The sequence below is a fragment of the Sciurus vulgaris genome (genome assembly GCF_902686455.1).
Source record: "Sciurus vulgaris genome assembly, chromosome: 2".
NCBI classification, from domain to species: Eukaryota; Metazoa; Chordata; class Mammalia; order Rodentia; family Sciuridae; genus Sciurus; species Sciurus vulgaris.
In genome coordinates, this window is record NC_136462.1 from 78,723,080 (window position 1) to 78,745,068 (window position 21,989).

General features: G+C 40.5%; 1 long non-coding RNA gene and 1 gene segment (V, D, J or C); one reads left to right on the plus strand and one right to left on the minus strand.

Moving 5' to 3' along the window:
• LOC306654819 (T cell receptor alpha chain MC.7.G5-like) overlaps positions 1-21,989 on the minus strand; it is a 517,362-nt gene that overhangs the window by 236,688 nt on the left and 258,685 nt on the right.
• The window catches only part of LOC306654825, a 54,643-nt gene that overhangs the window by 16,390 nt on the left and 16,264 nt on the right, over positions 1-21,989 (plus strand). For both annotated transcript variants that reach the window (XR_013762064.1, XR_013762065.1), the window contains exon 2: positions 12,071-12,156. This is a non-coding gene — a long non-coding RNA (uncharacterized lncRNA). The remainder of the gene's footprint in view (positions 1-12,070; positions 12,157-21,989) is intronic.

Genomic DNA, 21,989 nt, shown 5'->3' on the forward strand with positions numbered 1-21,989 from the left:
CTGTTATTTTTTCCCTTCCCCCCCACCCCTCCCACTCCTCTTTTCCCTCTATACAGTCCTTCCTTCCTCCATTCTTACCACCCTCCCTAACCCTAACTCTAACCCTAACACTAACCCTTCCCTCCCCCCCATTATTTGTCATCCTCCACTTATTAGCGATATCATTCGTCCTTTGGCTTTTTGAGATTGGCTTATCTCACTTAGCATGATATTCTCCAATTTCATCCATTTGCCTGCAAATGCCATAATTTTATCATTCTTTATGGCTGAGTAATATTCCATTGTATATATATACCAAAGTTTCTTTATCCACTCATCAATTGAAGGGCATCTAGGTTGGTTCCACAGTCTGGCTATTGTGAATTGAGCAGCTATGAACATTGATGTGGCTGTGTCTCTGTAGTATGCTGATTTTAAGTCCTTTGGGTATAGGCCAAGGAGTGGGATAGCTGGGTCAAATGGCGGGTCCATTCCAAGTTTTCTAAGGAATCTCCACACTGCTTTCCAGAGTGGCTGCACTAATTTGCAGCCCCACCAGCAATGTATGAGTGTACCTTTCTCCCCACATCCTCGCCAACACCTGTTGTTGCTCGTATTCTTGATAATCGCCATTCTAATTGGGGTGAGATGGAATCTTAGGGTGGTTTTGATTTGCATTTCTCTTATTACTAGAGATGTTGAACATTTTTCTGTATGTTTGTTGATTGCTTGTAGATCTTCTTCTGTGAAGTGTCTGATCATTTCCTTAGCCCATTTGTCGATTGGATTATTTGCATTCTTGGTGTAGAGTGTTTTGAGTTCTTTATAGATTCTGGAGATTAGAGCTCTATCTGAAGTATTATTGGCAAAGATATTCTCCCATTCTGTAGGCTCTTTCTTCACATTGCTGATAGTTTCCTTTGCTGAGAGAAAGCTTTTTAGTTTGAATCTATCCCAGTGGTTGATTCTAGCTTTCATTTCTTGTGCTATGGGAGTCCTGCTAAGGAAGTCTGATCCTAGACCAACAAGGTGAAGATTTGGACCTACTTTTTCTTCTATAATCTGCAGGGTCTCTGGTCTGATTCCGAAGTCCTTAATCCGTTTTGAGTTTAGTGTCGTGCATGGTGAGAGATATGGGTTTAGTTTCATTCTGTTGCATATGGATTTCCAATTCTCCCAGCACCATTTGTTGAAGAGGCTATCTTTTCTCCATTGCATATTTTTGGCACCTTTGTCTAGTATGAGAAAATTGTATTTATTTGGGTTTGTGTCTGTGTCCTCTATTCTGTACCATTGATCTACCTTTCTATTTTGGTACCAATACCATGCCGTTTTTGTTACTATTGCTTTGTAGTAGAGTTGAAGATCTGGTATTGCAATACCCCCTGTTTCACTTTTCCTGCTAAGTATTGCTTTAGCTATTCTGGGTTTCTTATTCTTCCAGATGAATTTCATAATTGCTTGCTCTATTTCTGTAAGGTACATCATTGGGATTTTAATTGGAATTGCATTGAATTTGTATAGCACTTTAGGTAGTATGGCCATTTTGACAATATTAATTCTTCCTATCCAAGAACATGGAAGATCTTTCCAACATCTAAGGTGTTCTTTTATTTCTTTCTTTAGTGTTGTATAGTTCTCATTGTAGAGGTCTTTCACCTCTTTTGTGAGATTGATTCCCAAGTATTTTATTTTTTTCGAGGCTATTGTGAATGGGGTAGTTTTCCTAATTTCTCTTTCTGAGGATTCATCACTTATGTATAAAAATGCGTTGGATTTATGGGCATTGATCTTGTAACCTGCTACTTTACTGAATTCACTTATGAGTTCTAAGAGTTTTCTGGTGGAATTTCCAGGTTCCTCTAAATATATAATCATGTCATCAGCGAACAGGGATAGTTTGAGTTCTTCTTTTCCAGTTCGTATCTCTTTAATTTCTTTGGTTTGTCTAATTGCTCTGGCTAGAGTCTCAAGAATGATGTTGAATAGAAGTGGTGAAAGAGGGCATCCCTGCCTTGTTCCAGTTTTTAGGGGGAATGCTTTCAGTTTTTCACCATTTAGAATGATATTAGCCATGGGCTTAGCGTAGATGGCCTTTACAATGTTAAGGAATGTTCCCACTATCCCTATTTTTTCTAGTGTTTTGAGCATGAAGGGGTGCTGTATTTTATCAAATGCTTTTTCTGCATCTATTGAAATAATCATGTGATTCTTGACTTTAAGTCTATTAATGTGGTGAATTATGTTTATTGATTTCCTGATGTTGAACCAACCTTGCATCCCTGGGATGAAACCCACTTGATCATGGTGCACTATCTTTTTAATACGTTTTTGTATGCGATTTGCTAAAATTTTGTTGAGAATTTTTGCGTCGATGTTCATTAAGGATATTGGTCTGAAATTTTCTTTCCTTGATGAGTGTCTGTCTGGTTTAGGTATCAGTGTGATATTGGCTTCATAGAATGAGTTTGGGAGGGTTCCCTCCTCTTCTATTTTATGGAATACTTTGAGAAGTATTGGAATGAGCTCTTCCTTAAAGGTTTTGTAGAACTCGGCTGAGAACCCATCTGGTCCCGGACTTTTCTTTGTTGGTAGGCTTTTGATGACTTCTTCTATTTCAGTACTTGAAATTGGTCTATTTAAATTGTTTATGTCCTCCTCGTTCAGTTTAGGCAATTCATATGTCTCTAGAAACCTGTTGATGCCTTCAAAATTTTCTATTTTGTTGGAGTATAGATTTTCAAAATAGCTTCTAATTATATTTTGTATTTCAATCCTGCCTGTTGTGATATTTCCTTGTTCATTCCGAATTTTAGTGATTTGGGTTTTCTCTCGTCTTCTCTTTGTTAGTGTGGCTAAAGGTTTATCAATTTTGTTTATTTTTTCGAAGAACCAACTGTTTATTTTGTCAATTTTTTGTATTGTTTCTTTTGTTTCAATTTCATTGATTTCAGCTCTGAGTTTAACAATTTCCTGTCTTCTACTACTTTTGGTGCTGGTCTGTTCTTCTTTTTCTAGGGCTTTGAGCTGTAGTGTTAGGTCGTTTATTTGTTGAGTTTTACTTCTTTTATTAAATGCGCACCATGAAATAAATTTCCCTCTAAGTACTGCTTTCATAGTGTCCCAGAGATTTTGATATGATGTTTCTTTGTTCTCATTTACCTCTCAGAATTTTTAAATTTCCTTCCTAATATCTTCTGTTATCCATTCATCATATAATAGCATATTGTTTAATCTCCAGATGTTGGAATAGTTTCTGTGTTTTACTCTTTCTCTTATTTCTAACTTCAATCCATTATGATCTGATAGAATACATGCTAGTGTCTCTGTCTTCTTGTATTTGCTAACATTAGCTTTGTGGCATAATATATGGTCTATTTTAGAGAAGGATCCATGTGCTGCTGAGAATAAAGTGTATTCGCTCTTGGTTGGATGGTATATTCTATAAATGTCCGTTAAGTCTAAATTATTGATTGTGTTATTGAGATCTATGGTTTCTTTGTTCAATTTTTGTCTGGAAGATCTGTCCAGTGGTGAGAGAGGCGTGTTAAAATCACCTAGTATTATTGTGTTGTGGTCTATTTGGTTTCTGAAATTGAGAAGGATTTGTTTGACATACATGGATGAGCCACTGTTTGGGGCATAGATGTTTATGATTGTTATATCTTGCTGATTTATGCTTCCCTTAAGCAGTATGAAATGACCTTCTTTATCCCTTCTGACTAACTTTGGCTTGAAGTCCACATTATCTGAAATGAGGATGGATACTCCAGCTTTTTTGCTGAGTCCATGTGCATGGTATGTTTTTCCCCATCCTTTCACCTTTAGTCTATGGGTATCTTTTTCTATGAGGTGAGTCTCTTGCAGGCAACATATTGTTGGATCTTTCTTTTTAATCTAATCTGCCAGTCTATGTCTTTTGATTGATGAATTCAGGCCATTAACATTCAGGGTTATTATAGAGATATGATTTGGTTTCCCGGTCATTTGGTTCATTTTTAAAATTTTATTTATTTATTTGTTTGACACAACTTGTTTCCTCCTTTATTTGACAATTCCTTTAGGATAATTCCTCCGTTTGCTGATTTGCTTCTTTGTTTTTCATCTCTTCCTCATGGAATATTTTGCTGAGAATGTTCTGTAATGCTGGCTTTCTTTTTGTAAATTCTTTTAGCTTTTGTTTATCATGGAAGGATTTTATTTCATCGTCAAATTTGAAGGTAAGTTTTGCTGGGTATAAGATTCTTGGTTGGCATCCATTTTCTTTCAGGGCTTGAAAAATGTTGTTCCAGGCCCTTCTAGCTTTTAGGGTCTGGATTGAAAAATCTGCTGATATCCGTATCGGTTTCCCCCTGAATGTAATTTGGTTCTTTTCTCTCACAGCCTTTAAAATTCTGTCTCTATTTTGTATGTTAGGCATTTTCATTATAATGTGCCTTGGTGTGGGTCTGTTGTAATTTTGTGTATTTGGAGTCCTATAAGCCTCTTGAACTTGATTTTCCATTTCATTCTTCAGATTTGGGAAATTTTCTGATATTATTTCATTGAATAAATTGTTCATTCCTTTGGCTTCTTTCTCTAGGCCTTCCTCAATCCCAATAATTCTTAAATTTGGCCTTTTCATGATATCCCATAGTTCTTGTAGATTCTGTTCATGATTTCTTACCATCTTCTCTGTTTGTTCAACTTTGTTTTCAAGGTTAAATATTTTGTCTTCAATGTCTGAGGTTCTGTCTTCCAGGTGTTCTATCCTACTGGATATCCTTTCTATGGAGTTCTTAATTTGGTTTATTGTTTCCTTCATGTCAAGGATTTCTGTTTGGTTTTTTTTTCAATATCTCTAACTCTTTATTCAAATGATCTTTTGCTTCCTATATTTGCTCTTTTAACTTTCGATTGGTGCGATCAATCAATGCTTGCATTTGCTCTTTCATCTCATCATTCAGTGCGTGCATTTGCTCTTTCATCTCCTCGTTTGCTTCTCTGATCATTTTAATTATGTACATTCTGAACTCCTTTTCTGTCATTTCTTCTGCCATGCTGTCATTGGGTTTTATTGATGTAACATCTAGATTTGTTTGCAGCATTTTCTTTCCTTGTTTTCTCATATTGTTCAGGTATCAGAGGACCGCTGAGATATTACAGATTTCCTCTATTGACTTACAATGTCCCTGAATATTTCTCTATATATCCCCCCTTAGCCTTCAGTAGGCTGAAGTCTTGGAGGAAGTTGATAATGCGGTGCTCCACAAGGAAGCTGCCTCTCTAGGAGTGGTGGCCTTCAGGTGGGGTATATTCCCTGCTAGTGGGCAGAGGTGCCTCCACTTGTTGACCAATGGTCATCCAAAGGGGTCCTAGGCTGCGGGCTGAGGCAAGGCCTGTTTGGGCCTGAGTCTCTGGTTTTACCGTCCTTGTGGGGCAACCTCACCCAGCAGGGAAGACTCACCCAGTGGGGAGGTCTCGCTGGTCAGTTCCCTCCTAGAGGTTCCCCTCAATTTACAGCTACCGCCTGAGCTGGGCTGCCTTCCTCTGCAAAGTTCCCAGGGGCCCGGCCCTACCTCCTGGGCCTGGGAGCCTCACCCTTCGCAGATGAATCTCCTTAGGCTGCCCCTCCTCAGAGAATCTGCCCGCAGGCCTGGTACCTTCGCTCTGCCCGTAAGCCTGTCTCTGTGTGGCTCTTCCACCAAGAAGCCTCCTAGATCCTGGGACCCTGCTCTGTACCTAATCGCCTGGCTATACGGCCCCTCCTCTGAGCAGCCACCTGGAGCCCCGTACAATCACTCTGAATCCCAGAGACCCGCCATACGCCTCTTCCTCCAGACAGCTGCCCAGTATTCCCGTGTGGTCACTAGGAGTCCAAGAAACTCACTTCGTGCCTCCTCCTCCCACCAACCACCTGTAGCCCTGGGCAGTCAATCACTCCGAGTCGACGTGACCCTCCCCGTTCCTCCTCCTTCTCCAGATAACCCCCCGGGTGTTCAGGAGCGGTCGCTCTGAGTGGCTCTGAATCCACGTGACCCGCTGCACGCATTCTCTGGGCAACTGCCCGGAGCTCTGGTGCGGCCACTCGAGACCAAGCGACCCACACGCTTCTCCTCCAGGCAGCCCCCCTGTGTTCAGGAGCGGTCGCTTTAAGTCCAAACAACTCACCAATCGCCACTTCCTCTGAGCAGCTGCCTGGAGCTCTGATGCAGTCACTGCGAGTCCAAACGATCCGCCGCGCTCCTCCTCCTCCTCCTCCTACTCCTCCGGGCAGGCCCCGGGGTTCAGAAGTGGTCTGAGTCCAAACAGCTTGCCACGCAGCCCCTCCTCTGGCAACCGCCTGTAGCTCTGGCGCAGTCACTCCGAATCCAAGCGGCCCCGCTCCTCCTCCTCCTCGTCCTCAGGGCAGGCCCCGGTGTTCTGAGTCCACACAGCTCCCCTCGCCACTCCTCCCCTGTGCAGCCGCCGGAGCCCCAGTGGTTGCTCTGAGTCCCAGCGCTGTGCCGAGCGGCCTCCTTTAGGGCGCTCCCAGTTGTCCAAGTTCACTGCTCCAGCGGGGGGAGGGGCGTCTCTCCGGCAGCTCTACTTCACAAAGTTCCCTGCGTTCCGGGACTACCGCCCCATCCGGGTCGCCTCCCCAACGGGAGAGAGTCACCCGGCTGCTTTGAGTTGGTCCCAAGTGTCTCAATATCTCTTCTTTTGAATCCTGAGTCCTGGAGCAACATGAAATGCAGCCACCCTCTAGGCTGCCATCTTGAAACCTCTGTTAAGCACTTTTCATGTATTACCTTCAGTAAGCCCCACAGCTAGAGTTAGGTATTGTGATTAGCACTGTTTCATTTTCTAGTTGAGGAAAAAACGGAGGCACAGAGAAGTTCAGTCACTTGGTCAAAATCAGTCAGTTAGTAAGTGGCAGAACCAGAATTTTGACACCCTGGCAATTTGGTTCCAGAGTCTGTATATTCTACTTCCAACATAAAAACCACACATTGTTCTGGTTCACATAATTGGTGGTCTAGCTGTAGGAATCAGAGATGGCCTAGAATGGGAAAGCATTTTTTTTTTAAAAATTTAAAGAGCTTCCATTATGTGTCCAAGTGCAGAGATAGACAAGCCTGAAAAGAAAAGAATATGAAAGGGGACTTGACTTCAGGGTTTGGGTAAGGGCTCCAGGTGCCCGGGGAGCACTGTGCCCCACAGCACAGAGTAGGTGGCAGAGCCTCTGGGTTGGGACGCTTTGATATGCAGGGAGCTTTGACTTCCCGTTGTGTTTATTGTGGCACTCATTTTTCTGTTCCTCTTCATCAGTCAGCTCAGTACAAACAAGGAGACAGGCCTCCTCCAGGATTCTGTGGCAACCAGTGCAAGGTGGTTATTCCTGTGGAATAGCTGCAGTAGATGGTGATAAATTCTCCTTCAGGGGCACTCAGGTACTGAGGACTTTGCTCCACTTCGTTTTTTCCACTTACACCTGTTCTCAAAGACATCCGCCAACACAGAATATCACCATTATTGCAGCATTTCTACAGTTTCTTTCCTTTACACGTTTGCCAGAGGGCACTCCAGATCAGTCACTTGGAGTTCCTTCTCCCCCTCCTCAGAATTTTGAAAACATCCCCCTTTTCTCTTCTTGTTCTCATGTCCAGGAACTCCCCAACCTACAGCTGAGCTGAAGTCACCAAACAGTCAATGGAATTTGCAGGTTCTTCACCGCAATTACTGTGGCTGAAGCTCACAGAAGTCTCTATTAGAAGAGAATTTGGGAAGAAATTCTAGTTGGTCAAATGTGTCTTATTATTACAGCTTTTCTATGTTTACTGTAGAAATCAACAGGGATTACCAGTCCATCAAAGACAGCAGAAATGAACATGTGTGCACTGTCCTACTATTTATAGGGGAACCAGCCATGATTTTTAAAATATAGTGCCCACATTGCCATCTGGTGGCAAGCTGCATGACCATTTATTAAGTAGGTCAAATACTCTGATATAAAATCCCTTCTCCCCCAGAAAAAACAAAACCTACCACCCAAAAAAGACACATATAGTACCAAACTTAGCATCACCCAGAAAGAATTTCCAGAAACTGGGGTAGGATGGGGGAATAAAGGTCTGAAGATTCTTTGATGTCAACCAGCTATGCTAGATAAACTAGAGTAAGGAGCATTTTATATGTTTTAAAAACTCAAGGACAGGTTTATTCTCTTTTTTTAAGTTATACTTATAAATAACCGGTTTCTTTTATGATACCCCTGTTTCTCCACACTATATTGTTTCAGACTCCTTTAATTTTATCTTTCTTTTTGAACTTGTTATAGTTTGTTCAAATGTTTCAAATGTTCTTATCCTATCAGAGTATCACTTTCTTCCTGTGGTTTTTACTCATCTATGATGTCCATGATTGGGTAGTTTTATCACACTGGTTAATTATTTTGAGTTTGTAGTCATTTCCCCCCTTTGAGAATCCTCCAGTCCCATATCCTGGCTGGCCATGGGGTGTCCCCTTTCAGAGGTGGATCTAGACCTCCTTTCCCTGGTAATAGCTTATTAGGTCTGGGTAGATACCTGCCCATAAATCTGAACTAGAGGTATAGAAACAGTAGTACCTGGTGCAGTGGTGCATGCCTGTTATCCTAGCTACTGGGGAGGCTGAAGCAGGAGGATCTCAAGTTCAAGGCCAGGCTGGGAAACTTAGAGAGACCATGTCTAATAATAAAATAAAAAGGGAAGAAAGAGGATGTAGCTCTGTAGTAGAGCATCCCTGGTTTTGATCTTCAGTACTGAAAAACCAAAAACAAAACAAAAAACAGAAAAAGAAACAGTAGTTTGGTGGTATTTGTCACTCGAGCTGTAAAACCATGTTGGTTTGAATTAGAGTAATCCCTTGGCAAATGAAAGCTGGTTTACTCGGTAGAGTCTGACAGGCTTGTAGTGGAACATGGTCTCCCAAAGAAGAACTGATTATACATTTAGAGAGGAGTAACTTCAGAAAGAATAGCCATTTGATGATTTTCTTCTTCCTGTGAGGCACAGCTGTATTTTTTTTTTTTTTTTGCAAATGGATTTTATGACATTCTCAGTATCCTTTCAGAAAAATCTCCTATCCTTGAGCTAGTTTGGATGGGTTACACAGAAAACACTGTAAATTCAGGGTCCCTTGTTCCCTTGTTCCTTATATTGCAATTGATTTTTATAAAATGCAGGCATATATCTTTATATCCATTAAATTTAATTTCAGCTGTTTCGATTCATCTTTCTGGTTTGTCAAAATGATTTTCAATCTGTAATTTATGATATAAATAAACATATTAGCTGCCAATCTCAACTTGGCAAGTTTGATGGGCATATCTTATGTGAGTTTACATCTAATGGCTGTGAATGCAGGATAAAATCCTCTGTGCAACAATAACAACAAAAAATTTCTCTAAATCCAGTCTTTATATATGGCTTTTTTTGGGGGGGGGGGCGGTCAGTTCTGGGGTTGAACTCAGAACCTTGTGCATACTAAGCATGTGCTTGCTGCTGAGTTACATCCTCCACTCCTGTACGTGCCCCATATTTTCATCTTCTGAAGATCCATCACCTGCAGACTTATGTGGAATGGCAAAGTGGAAAGAAGACGTGGTTTGAAACTAAATGGACTTAAGTTTGAGTCTTAGTAGATTCTGGTTTTGAGAAGTCGTCACAACACTCCAGTGCTCAGTGTTCTCATCTATAAAATGGGCATAGCAATACCAAGCTTGTAGTTTTGTGATGAGGATTGCCGATAACATTGAGAGTTAACCAAGAGCAGTGGTTAGGAGTGCAAGCTTTGGGCTAGTCAACCTATATTCATAGGTCAGCTCTTCTCTTCCTGACATTGTGCTCTTGTGCAAGTTAGTTAATTTTTCTATATTTTCAAGTTTCCTTGTCTTAAAGGGAATCATTCCATGAAGTCATAGTGAAGATGAAATGAATCAATGTATGCAAGACACTTAGAACAATACTTCATATGTATGAAGCTCTTGATGAATGCTGGCTATTATTATGGATAGTGCAGTAGGGCCTGTGATAAATACATCACTCAACAAATGATACATGGTATTATTTAAAGCAGTTTTTCCCTAATGATAAAGTGAGAAAGCAAAGTTGTCTTGGCACATTTGAGACAATTTAAATCTTTGGAAATTTCTTGAATTTAACAACCTTGTTTTAAAGATGTCTTTTGTGAATGCATATTTGGGTTCATGGTGATCTCTGCATTATTTTCTGGTATCTCACAGGTCATGTGTCAACAATCTGCTCGAGAACTTTGTTGTTGGAAGCTGAGCGTGGTGGCACATGCCTGTAATCCCAGCAATTTGGGAGACTGAGGCAGGAAGAGCACACATTCAAGGCCAGCCGTGGCAACTTAGTGAGACCCTGTTTCAAAATAAAATCTAAAAAGGGCTGGGGATGTGGCTCAGTGACTAAGCGCCCCTGGGTTCAATCCCCAGCACCAGGACCAAAAGTAAAAACAAAAGCAATCAAAGAACTCTGTTTTTGGTTGTTAGTCTATCTTTTCAGGGTTCAGGAGTCTGGGATTTTCTTCATTCCTATAGGTTTTCAGAGATTTTGTCCAATGCCTCTCAAATCAGGACTGCAAACTTTTTTTTGTATTCTGGGAATTAATTTAAATTTAAATGATCCAGATGACTTGATCATTTTTAAAACATCTAAGTTCTCTCATAGTATCTCTTCATCTGTCATGATTTTCTGTTTCTGCATTTTTCTTTTTCATTTTGAAAATTATTCTACTTGACGGAGCACAGAGGATGAAATCCAGGGCTGAGATAGACACCTCTTCTCTTTCTCTGCCATCATGATTATATTTTCCTTAATATGTAAATCAGCCTTCCTCACCCTCACTCTTCTTTCCTCCAAATTGTTCTAAAATGCCCTTTATGTTGTACTTCACATTCTCTTTACACTTTAGCTTTATTCTGGATTTTCACTTTTTAATGCTTCCCTGGAAGGCCCGTGTATTCCCCTTTATCTACCTCTCAGTCACTATTTTTATACTTTTTAGTTAGAATCTGTGTTCGTTCACCTCCCTGTGCTGTTACAGTTTTCCTTAGATGATGTTATCTTTCATATTCTTATTGGAGTCATTTGCAATGAAACAGTAGAAACTTAATTTTCTCAGAACTACTCATTCCAGTAGCTACAACCACATTTTGAATTTTGGTTGTCTTCTTTTTACTGAGATAAAATTCACAAAAGATAAAATTCACCATTTTAACGATTTTAAAGTATATGACTTGATACCTTTCAGTACATTGGCACCACTGTGCAACCGTCACCATTGTCTAGTTCCAGAAAGTTATCATTGTCCTCCTAAGAAATTCCATACTTTTTAAGCAGTCTCTTCCCATTGTTCACTTCTGCTTGCTCCTCCTCCTGGTAACCACCAATATGCTTTCTATGGATTTGGCTAGTCTGGAAATTGCATGTAAATGAAGTATCTCATGAGGGTATTTTGTGTTTGTCTTCTTCTCACTCAGCATGGTTTTGAGATTCATCCATGTTGTAGCATCCATAAGTGTTCTATTCCTTTTCATGACTGAATAATATTCCACCACATGAATAGACCACATTTTGTTTTCTCCATTTGGATTACTTCAACTACTATGAATTATGCTGTTATGAAGATTCACTTTTGTGTGGACATATGTGTCTTCATATGTGTCTTGAGTAGCTAATTAGGACTGGAATTGTTTAGCCACATTTTGAGGTACTGCCATACTGCTTGCCAAAGAGGCAGCATCATTTTACATTCCCACCAGCAATGAATGAGGGTTCTAATTTCTCCATGCCCTTAATAACACTTGCTATCTTTTAATAATAGTTACGGTATTCTCCTTAGTGTGAAGTGGCCTTTTGTGATTTTGATTTGCATCTGTTGAATGGTTAATGATGAGTGCCTTTTCCTGTTCTTATTAGCTCTTTCATAACCCTCTTTGAAGGCTTTTATTTATTTTTCTTTCTCTCTCAGAGCTGGTGATTGAACCAGGGCCTCATGCATGCTAGACAAGAGCTCTGCTACTGAACTACATCCCTGACCCTTGTTATTTATTTATATTTTGAGACAGGAATGTCCGGTCTGGCCTGGAATTTGTGATCCTCCTGCTTCAGTCACTGAAGTAGCTGGGATTACAGTTGTGTGCCACCACACCTGGTGAGAAATGTCTATTTAAATGTTTAAATGTTGTGCTCATTGTTTAATGTGTTATGGTGTTTTCTTTTTGTAAATCATTGCGTTGTAAAAATTCCTTATATGTTCCGGACACAAGTACTTTATCACGCTTGCCTTGCTTAGTGGCTTAGTCGTATGTGCAAAGCCCTGCCCTGTATTGTCAGTACTAAGAAATAAAAATAAATAAAAGTCCCTTGCCATTAGATACTCAATATAAGACTTGCAAAGGTTTTCTCCTGTTCTGAAGGTCGCCTTTCCATTTTCTTGATGGTGTTCTTTGAAGTACAATTTTAATTTTGCTGAAATCCCATTTTATTTTATTTCTTGTGCTTTTGATGTCACATCTAAGAAATCATTGATTAACCCAAGATCTTGAAAAACTCACTCTTGCGGTTTTTTTTTTTTTTTTCCCTACGAATGTTATAATTTTAGTTCTCACAATTGAGTCTATGAGCTGTGTTCAGGTAAGTTTGCGTGTGGAGTGGTGAGTGAGAAGTGGAGAGCTGATCACTGTGACCTGGGCTGGGCTTGGGGAACGGTGTGGTTAACAGCTGGTGGGCCAAGCGCTGGCAGGATGGCCAGGACCAGGCGGAGAGATTGCCCTAAGTGGCAGAACTCTGTGGTGGGACTTGTTGGTTCCAGCAATCTTCTGAGTCCTTATCTGTTCCTTTAAAACTTCTTTCCTCACTTCATTCCCATGTTATGTTTGTGATTATTTTAATTTCTGTTTCACAGATGAAAAGCTAAAGCTCTGAGAAATCAATTAACTTGGCCAAATTTGCATAGCTAATAAGTAGTAGAGCCAGGACTGGCATCCAAGTCATTAGATTTTAATTCCTGAGCATCATACATGGAAGCCTCAAGGACAAGAGAGAGCTGACCTCATTGACAGCAGAGATCTTATCCGAGAGCGTCTTCCCTGACCCCATTTTCAGCCAAAGAAACCCCTGTGCTCCTGGAGTTCGTGGCACTTGTAGACAATTTTGTTTTCCTTAACTTTAATAATGTCCCAACAGGACGTCTGTGAGAGACAACAAGGGTCCTCACTGTGAGATTCCCAGCCCGAGCGCGCTCTTCATGAGGTGCCTTGAGGTTTTTGTGCAGCTCTGCCTTCCTCCTTGGCAATGTGTCTCTCGGAAGACACTGGTACATGGCTGAGTCTGACACCCAGACTGGATGTGTCACAATGGCAGAGGTGTTTTCTTTAATCTTTCTTGCACCAAAGTTTTGGATGTTTTCCATCGTCTCTCTCTCTGAAGAAACTGCAGAACTCGGTTGGGGTATTGGCCATATCAGAAAAGCATGGGGTACCCCTTGGATGTATAATTGCAATCCATAGTCACAGATGCTCCTTCCGAGATGATTATGTGGCCCATCTGTTGGACTGAATTGCCAGTGGTTCCTCCTGGAGGGGAAAAAATGTGCTCGTCTAATAGTTTTGATCAGAGTTGTATCTTTTGGATTCCATATACGAAGATCTGAATTAGAAAGTGCAGAGAAGAATTCATCTTCAATCTCTGGTCTGTGGGAGGGGTCCCTGTTGAAGTGAAGAAACAAAGGGATCACAGTTGTCCTCAGAGTGCAGGCATGCATTGTGACGGAACTGGAGAAGAGCTCCTCCAGGGGCTCTTGATGAATAGGTGATAAAGCAGTCACCTGCCTCTCAAAAGTCCTCGGCCTCCTCACTGGCACCTTCCTTTCTAAGAGACATGTTGGGTGTAATTGGTCCTTTGGGCAAAGGGAACTTACTGCATCCTTAATAAACTTGTCCTCTTGAGGTTGCTTATTCTAAAGGAGAATAACTCCCACTAGAATTTAGACATCACAACATGTCAGAATTGCAATCAGTTGTTTCTACTTTTTCATTTGTATGCATAATGCTGTGACAGATATGTGTTCACATAAAACGTGCTCACACCTCCAATTGTTTTCCTAAAATAGCGTGCACTGAAAGCACATTTTGACCAAATGCCCAGTAGTGACAGGCTACTGCGAATATTTGACCAAAATTAAAGCTTAATCTGCATATCAGCAAAATAGAATTAACTTCAGAAATACAAGAATAAATCTGAAATTCTGTTCAAAATTTCATTATTAATTATAATATATATAATTATATTGTGCTATTAAGTTTAGCATTACAGTAACTTCTCAGGGGTCTGTTCATTGATGGCTTCCCTTATCACCGAGTTTCACATTTGCAAAACTCTCTACTGAAAACGGTCGTGACTCAAGCTATTTTTGATTCTCTTTCAGAAGTGGGTAATTCTTAAGGTGCGCTTACCCTTTTTGTCTGGACTTGGAGATGTGATGCATGGCTGTGGTTCAATTTCACTGAAGTTGTCCTAAAAAATGGAGTTTCATCCCCTTAATCCTGTTCTGTTTTTCTTGATTGCTTCTTCTTTCCTCTTTGTTTCTTTCTCAATTCTGGCATCATTTTCTCTAGTTTTTCAGAACTGGAAAACCTTCTCTTCAATACGCAATCTCGCACTTAGACTACAAGTGATTTAGCATGGAGTTGAGGATTTGCAATCTTTATTTCTGGTTACATGTGAGTGGTTCAAGATGAGTGGTACCCATTTGGGAAGGGGCAGTGGAAGTTGTTGGAATAACAGAGAAGAAATCAAAAAGAATTCCATGATTGTGTGTATGTGTGTGTGTGTGTAAAACCTTCACTATTTTGATAGGTGGAAAAATGAACCACATTGTTATTTTTCATTTATTTGATTGCTAAATAAAATGTATACCTCTTTATAAATTGGTCATTTGTACTACTTTCTTGTGGATTGCTCATTTCCCCCCAGGGATATTAATGTTTTGTTATTGATTTGTAAGGCATTTTAATTACAAGGGTATTCTCAGCATATCTCCAGGTGCATGTTTTAAATAACTGATGGTGATGCACACGCCTTCATTGTGTTGTTAGGCTGCAGGTTTGATCACTGCAATGAAAGAATGTGGCTTTACCATTAGTGCTGGGGACCCTGCAGAGCCTGGATGGGTTGTCCCCTAAGACCTGCCCCATCTTGAAGGTGGCACGCAGCACATGGGAAGTTGAGGCTTCTGGCTTGTGCTTGAATATCCACTCTTGTTTTTGGGGAGCTTCTCTTTAAGTGATTTCTCTTTCAAATGTGAAACTCCAAGATCTGTAGACCCACTGGGTCCTTATACAAAGGGTTGATACAGGTACTTGGCATAATTCCATGTGGAAGTCTTTCTTATCTTAGATAAGCCAAGACACACATGTGCTTCTGCACTGGAGGAAGAAACAACACAACATACCACAACGGCACCATGCTCTTGTCTAGAGACTGAATTTTGAGCATTACCTATAATTCTTATTGAATTACTGGTTAGAAGAGGGAAACTCTGGTTTGTGAGACTCATGCTGCTCTTTCTGTTTTTATTTAAATCAATAGAAATTAGTAATGATGATGATGGTAGTTAATATTTACTGAGTGCTGGACATTGAACCAGAGGCTTTGCATATATTAGTCCACAGGACTATGAAAACTGTAATAATGTCACCCATTTTATAGATGAGGGAACTGAGGATCAGAGAGGCTAAATAAATTGCCCAAACTCACACACTGTTCAGAAGTAGGAAGCCAGATCAGATCTGTCTCTTTGTTCACCAAGTTTGTAGGCCTTGTCTGTCTGTTCTTGGGTCACTTAACGGCTCTTCATTAGACTGCAGACACTATGAGACCGGCAGATAATAGGAGTTAAAAAAATAGTAGTTCAGTATTCATTGATTAAATGAGTGAATGAATCAATGAGTGACGCACAGCCACATGTTGCTTGCCCTTGGGATTATCTTTTGAGAAATATTTTGTCAGGCAATATTGTCATTGTGTGAATGTCATGAAATGTACTTACACCAGTCTAGATGGTACAGATATATCACATGATGTGGACTCTTTTTTCTTTGTGGTACTGGAGATTGAACCCAGAGGCATTCTACCAGTGAGTCTCTTTTAATTTTTAATTTTGAGACAGGGTCTCACTAAATTGCTGAGGCTAGCCCCAAGCTTGCTACCCTCCTGTCTCAGCCTCCTGAGTTGCTGGGATTGCAGCTCTTGATGTGGCCTCTTGATGCCAATCAATAGGCAAGTTAAAACATGAGCTGTGTGAGGCTGTTGCCTGCACAACATGACATGCTGTTTTACAGTAAGCCTTTTTTAATAAGGAGGAGAACATTAACATAATGGTAAGTTGAGAGTGGTGGTACACTCTTGTAATTCAGTGACTCAGGAGGCTGAGGCAGGAGGATTACAAATTTGAGGCCGCCCTGGCAACTTAGTGATTCCCTCAGCAAATTAGCAAAACTCTATCTCAAAATGAAAACTAAAAAGAAAAAAAAAAATCTTGGCAGTAGAGAGCCCCTGGGTTTAATCTCCAGTACATCAATCAATCAATCAATCGATCAATCAATCATATGATAAAAAGAATAGGATAGTAAATATATAAGTTTGTGATATCCAAAATCCAGCTGTGCTAGGGCAGTGAGATAGGTTGCTGAAACACCAGACATGCAGAGATGGGAAGTAAGATACAAAGTTTATTGAGAATTGTGAGATGCCATCCATGACCAGCAAATAAAACCAGGTTTGGAGAGCCATCAGACACGGAAATCTGGCACTCAGGAACTGACAGTCATGAGAGATTGTTTCAGATGGCCTGAAGTATGTGGTTTCCGGGCAGAGTGGCTCACTGCTAGGATTCGCATGTCCTAGATGTGCCACGTGACCCGCTGGAACAAAATGGTTTCCTTAACTCCACCCCATCCTGTTTCTCATGGAGGAAGCTCCTCCCAATCCCCCTTTTACCTGCATGGCTATAAATAAAGGAAAGGTGGGCTCCTCCATCTTTGTTAGAGCAAGGTCCTTAGCATGGCTCAATCCGTTACACCCCCTGATTCAAAAGATAATTGTCTCCTGTGTTTTTTTGTATTAAATAAATTTCTTAGTGATTAATTTACAGCCAGCCCATTCCTCTGACAGAAACCCTTTCCCTCACTCATGCTGGATGTGTGGCAAGATTAGAATGCTTTCAGGAAAGATCCAGTGGTGATGGTAAAGTCACCATAATGTCCAGTGGTGACAGGTTAGACAGAAAGTCCAGTGGCAATGGGCTGGACAGGTGCATCTCCATTTCACATGGTGCATGTAGTGTGTCACCAGAAAATAGCAAGGCTCTGTCCAGTGACAGCCAACTGGATGAGCACTTCCTTCTCCACCATGCTCTGATCCACTCCAGTTACTATAGTGAGAGGGATTTATAAGCCAGGCTGGTAAAACAGTGATATCATCAGTTTGCTTAGTTTGCTTTGTTTCTTGTGTGACCAGCATCCCAAGGAGCAATTGCACTGGTATGCGTGCAAGAAAGCATTTCCTACAGATAATCAATCTGCCCTCTTTGCAATCTACGCAAGAAAGAGTTAGAGAGAGCAGGTCTGGGCCTGTTCTTATTGTTCCCTTAACTTGGCTGGGTTCCTGGGAATGGAAATGTGCATTTTAGGGATGTGATATTTTATTATCCTCTTTCCTTAAGGATGACACAACCAATAACATATCTATTATCATTTTAGAGCATTATATCTTGTATGTAATTGTATGTATAAAACTCATATCCTTTTTATGACTGGCAGTGTAATGGGTTTGTTTATATCAGCACCACCACAAACACATGGGTAATGTGTTACACTCAGGCAACAGGAATTTTTCAGCTCCATTGTAATCTTTTGAGAACACTATTGTGTATCTGGCCTGCCTTTGGCCCAAGGGTTTTTATGTGGTGCACGAACGTTTTTTGGCTTCAATGTCTGGGAATTTAACTCGGGTATACACCTTTCCAGGATTACTTCTTTACTTTTCTGCTCCTTGCCTCGGAAGAGAAGACAGTCAGGCCCTCAGCAGAAAGCCCCATTTGGCTGTGCTAATGATTTTTAATGATGATGCAGTTTCTCTTATGAATGAAAAAATCTGAAACTTTATAAGGAGAGAACAAAATTGGGTATTCTGCCTAGACAGCATATATAGGTCAGGGCAATGAATGCTTCTCCCTTTGAGGTTTAAAAAAAAAAAATCTCATGGTAAAATTTAACACTTTATATGGTTTGGCAGTTATGGTTTGGAAATGTATACATTTCCTCTGTAGGTAAAATCTCCTTGCACTTGGGGTTCTGGTTGAAGGGTTTATGTTCAATGTGCAAAGCCAAGAGAACAGGGCATCTCATCAGCTCAGAGGTAGGTGGAGGTTAATTCGCTGTCAGTGTATGATACTGTATGTTGAACTATTATCAAACTAATGTGATTGTCCCCCCATGCACCTGTCTGTAATATCAGTATCTGAACAGGAAGGAAGGAACTTTCAAGCTAAAGACCAGGGCCAACCAACTCCAGGGGTGTGAAACCTGTGCCATCTTATGGGACTCAGGCTTGGTGGGTCCTATGCCTAGTTTAAAGTTCTGCCATCACGGTCTTAATGACTTTTGAGCAAGAAGCTCTGCATTTTCATTTTATACCAGGCCCTGAAAATTATGTAGACAGCCCTGTATGGCCTGTGTCTGCTGGAAGCTCAGGCACTGAACATTCTTCTCCATTTGCTGATTACTCACCCTCGTGCAGAACAGGGAGGCGCAGAGAGCTTTATTACACAGCCATTCACCGAGGCATGTTGGATTTTCATTTCCCCTCTGCTCCAGCTTTTCCATTACCCTCGCCACCATAGGACAATTTTCAAAGGTCCTTAACATGTTTAACTTTTAGAGGGAGTCTTGCATAACAGAAGAAAGTCCAATATTGCCTTCTGGAAGATGCCTTCATAACAAAACTTCTTGTGGCTGAAATTAGGATTCCTTCCTCTCATTTTCCCCAAACTCACAGGTCATCTGCAATCAGAAGACCCCAGCAAGGCTAACAAATGCGTCTCCCTCCCTTTTCCATCAGCAGGACTGCTCCCGAATGGGCTTTTCTGGTGGAAGAAACCTCTGAGCTCAGAGTAACTCCAGACACCGTCCATTCTGATGTTAATACGACAGTATTTCCTATTTTCATCTTGACCATCTGTATGTATTCTCAACACAGCAGCTAGAATGAGACTTTTAAATGGAAGTGAGATCTCATGATTTCTTTCTCAAAGCCTCCTAGGGCTTCTCATTTCATCAAACTGGCCCATTAGGTATTTCCTAACTGGACTGGACTCTTTTCTCTGCCAGGAAAGCGTTTTCCCCAGGTGCCCTCAAGGCTCATTCCCTCATCTTCTTTAAAGATTTGCTCAGATGTTATCCTTCCAGTGAGCCTGTTCTGATGTCCATCTAAAACGTCAAGGGGAGTCATCCTCCTGTGGCCCTGCTCAGCACTCACCATCCCCCTAAGTGCTCTGAGTTGTCTCTGCAGACTCATCTTCTAACATACTGTATAATTTACTTATTGTCGTTAAGTCTTATTAAATCCATCCCCTCAGAGCTAATATCTTTGTGCATGTTGTTAGAGTTACAGCTCAAATGCCTAGAACAGAGCCGGGCGCATGGTGGGTGCTCAGCAAACTCTTGTTGAATAATTAATTACTTGGTCTGAGGATAAACACACTTCCTCCATTACAAAGGGGCTAGAGACCTTGTCCCCTGGCCACACACACTCCTTCTACATTTACACAAGCTACTGTCAGGCTCTGTGTTTATGAATTTCCCACACTGAGAGGGGAAGGTGATTGATTCCCTGCAGGCTAACCTTCAGAGTAGAAACTGGTTCTCCTGATGGAGCTGCAGCCTAGAGCTTGAGTCGGTCAATTTTGGAAGAGTGCTGAAGTGGCAGATCAGGACTGAAGGGCACAGGTTGCCTTTATTTTGCTATAATCACATCGTTTGGAGCCCAGCCCCCATGCCAGGCAAGATCTAGTGCTTTCTCAATAAAGCAACTTAAAATTTCCTTGGCTCAAGAATGTAATCTCTTTCTTAGGAACTGACATTTGCCCTGCTAGATTGCCTTGTGCTGCCCCAGAATATGGATGTGTGTGCTGTCTCTGGGAAAACCACATACCTGTTCCTCCTCTTGTCTATGTGGATTTCCTCCAATAAACACAGTTCTAGAAGGTCTGGTATGTGTGCTGTTGAATTGACAAATATAGCACTCCATTTTAAATGTCATAAAAACTTTTGAAGAATTTTATTTTTTTCCACATTTTCTGATGAGAAAAACAAGGCTTAAGTACATTATGAAACTTACCTAAGGGCAGTGTTCACAGCAGAAAGTCTGAACATCAAGGAATTCCTTCTGATACCCAGTATGGTGTTCACTCTACTGTATTATTAGAATCTCAGATTCTAAATGCAGTGGAATAAGAATTTCAAAAATCACATTTTTCTTCTTTCCAATTATTTTGCCCCCTGTAGTCTTTTTGCCATAAATTCTTGGACTGAATCTAATAGATCCAAGAAAGGGAGATTGTAAAAGAATCCAATGAGACCAAGGAGTCAAATTCTTGATTTTGTATTTCAAAATGAACTTTAAAAATCTTAAGATGAGAAAATATATTTCAGATGACAGTATTTTTGAATCATGAGAATTAAACACCTGATGATTTTTTCTTTTCGAAAATTCCCATTATGAAGAGCGAAGCCTGAGGTTTCAGAGTAGTTATGACCATGAATCCTGAGTCTAAAGCCCTGAATTAGTAAAGAAGATTGTTACCTGCTTCCCATCTGGAACTCTGAGAGGATCTGGCTTTGCAAAGTGATCTATTCCAACGCGTTTCAGACACAGAGTAGAAATGACACTATGGCCTTTTAAAACGCTGTCATCTAAAATTATCTGAAATTACTTGGCTTTCTTAGAGGAGTTTGCAGAAGGTAGCTGGGAAATGGTATGCCTGCCAAGGGGGTCTCACTGAAGAATGGTCATGGTGCACAGACCAAGTGAAGGTGGTTGACTCTCAGAGGATCAACAGCTCTAACAAGAGAGAAGGAAGTCAACATCAGGAGACACTGCAGAGTCTGCATGCTGAGTTTTAGAGAGATTTCTAGAAATGGTCACATGATACTTACACTTGGATTCTGTCAACCAGAATGGCCATACCTAGCTACAAAGTCCGGGCAATATAGACATTATTCTGGGGCAGAATATTGGAGGGGGAGGAAAAAAATAAAGGAGGGAGAGAGAACAGATTGGATATTTAGGGGAAAATGGCAGGCTGTGCCACACAGGATGATAAAAGACATTATATAATGATGAAAATCAAGAAGAAATGGATGATTTCTTGGATATCATATAATGCTAAAAAGATTTTATGAAGAGATATCATAAACCATATACACCAACATATTACAGTTAAATAAATGAAATGAAAGCAGGTTGCTAGAAAAACTTGACAAAATTAGTGGAAGATTTCATTTGTCCTTTTTAAGAGTGTGACAAGTTTAATAGAAGAAAATAAGGACAAAGAAGAAATAATGATATGATCAAAGATGTTGAATCTGTAGACACACATAAATAAATTTGTAGCTTTCAAATAAAATTAATTATGATCATGTACTTGCTTCAAAGTAAATCTTAACAAAAATTTAAAAAGAAGAGTTCTTCTAGGTATTTTGTCTGATCATCATCCAATAACTAAAAATTAATAATGAAAGATGAAAATTGTCTCTTTTCTTTTGATATTAAGGCAAATAAATTTCCAGATAAGCCTTGGAGCAGAGATAATATTGAAAGAAAAATTAACCAACTGTTTCAAAAGCAACAAAAAAGATTTTTGTCACAAAAAATCAATGTGACAGAGAAGGTGCATTCAAAGGAAGGGTATTGGTGTTAAATAAT